A 2170-nucleotide genomic window follows, 5' to 3' on the forward strand; every position below is an offset into this window, starting at 1 on the left:
AAAACCACACCCATACGTTCTCAACCAAGACCCCTGACTGTCTGAGATAATTTTATACAGTATACTCTATATATTCTCTCAAATCCGAGATAACTAAAGTTTGTTGCATAATCTAGTGACAGACTTTGTTACTATAATGTGTGTGAGGTAAATAGACAATATGTTTTGGACAGTGTAAATGTCTTAACTTTTAAAGATATGAGAAGAATGGATTGTGTCTTTAAGCAGTGAAACACTTTTTCTTGCTCCAGTAAACAGAATCTTGGCTATACTACGATGGAAACTCTTATGGCCCAAGAGATGACTGTGACAATATCGCCCCCTTCTGGAAGAAAGAAAGCAACATAACCTGTGAGAAACACACCTGCAGTGTTTACTAAAGAAGCTCAGTTCTGAGATGAATGCTATAATTTTAATTTTAATTTTGCCATTTAGCAGACGCTTTTATCCAAAGCGACTTACAATTACGAATTACAGGGACATTCCCCCTGGAGTAACTGAGGGCTAAGTGCCTTACTCAAGGGCACACTAGTAGTGGTGTGGTTTCAGGCGGGATTTGAACTCACAACCTTCCGATCCCAAGTCCAACTCACTATCCACTAGACCACCACTTTACAATGATGATATGCACTCCATGGTCTCAGTAGATACACAATGACTAATTGGACACAAAGCAATGCATTTCCAAGGGCACCAAAGATGCAATTTATTCTTACAAAGCATCATGCAAACATCTCAGCTCATCATCAAGTTACAGAGAATAGAGGACTTGCTTCACTTTTCAAGTTCTTGTTAATAACACAAAGAACTCCAACCACCTGTATGCCCAGGATGATGTCACTGGTGTAGAGTGTAGCATCAGTAGTCTAGGCATCCTTATCAGTAGGATGAGGAGACTGGGTCGATGTCACGTGTAGTGGGCTGGTTTAATGCTCCAGCAAACACCCGAGGCCTCGTTAAACTCATGGTGTACATTGTCCAGGAAGCAAGGTGCGACATACTTTTCAATGCACAGACAGTTGGTCGGACCTTAATGAAACCGTACAAATGTAGATAATAGTTTGTGGCAACATATCGATATAATCTGTAAGAAACTTTGTCTAAACATCACTGTACAAAGGAGTAGTTTTCATCTTGTTCCTCACTGAATTAAATTGTACACTTAAAAAAAAATGTGCAACCTTCATTGTGTGTGTTTCTAACTAAATGTGACATGAAAAGAACATTATAGTGTGGAACTGGTTATAATGCAGCATCAACAACCCTCTCCACACCAAAAAAAAGTTCTACATGCAACCCTGTGCATATATGCAATTAGACATTCTATAATATGGTATACAGTTCTATCAAAGAAACATATTCACAAAATGTAATCATTTATTTATATATAGCACGTATCTTTATATTCCCTTATCAAACAAGCAAAAAGGTAATAAGTATGCAAATAAGTATCTTTTTCCCAACTAAATGGATGTGCTTACAAAAAGCAAAAGGAAACCAACAAGCTTTTGTTCTGACACACAGAAGTAAAATAAAAAACAACAACTTTCAATTGAGGAAAAGAAAATGGTAACAAGCACTTCAAAGGACTGATCTGAACTCTTGATTAAGATGGAATACACACACCTGCAAATGCGCACACGCGCACACACACGCACACAAACACACACAATTGTATGTTGCTAAGCTGATATTTCACCCATTGTAACTTATATCTGTGTACAGTACATATTTCAAAAGATATGTAAATTCAAATGACAAATTGCCTCATGGTGGATCAGCAGGAGATTCAGCAGGGTCTAAATGTTTCATTGAGATGCTCTAAAATGACTTGGATTGTCACATCAGGAAACCAGTCCTGTTGTGTAATAGGTTAGGCTAAATGTGTAATTCATATTAAGTTGTTTGAAACCTATTAATAAACCTATTGGGTCCGAAAGAAGGACATGGAAAACCAACCTCAAAACCTTTTATAATTACAGGAAAAGTCAGTAAGAGAAAGATAAAACTGCAGTATAGTTAAATGCTATAGAAATGGCACAACCTCTGATGTGTAGTTGACCCCTCTGCCCTCACCTTCTACCCAGCCCAAGGTCTATAGCTGAGAGTCAGTTGAGGTGGGGTGCCAGCCCTTAGAGTCCAGGGTGTAGCAGCTGGGTGGCACGGCGCC

The sequence above is a fragment of the Nansenia antarctica genome (genome assembly GCF_963989245.1).
Source record: "Nansenia antarctica genome assembly, chromosome: 5".
Taxonomy (NCBI): Eukaryota; Metazoa; Chordata; class Actinopteri; order Argentiniformes; family Microstomatidae; genus Nansenia; species Nansenia antarctica.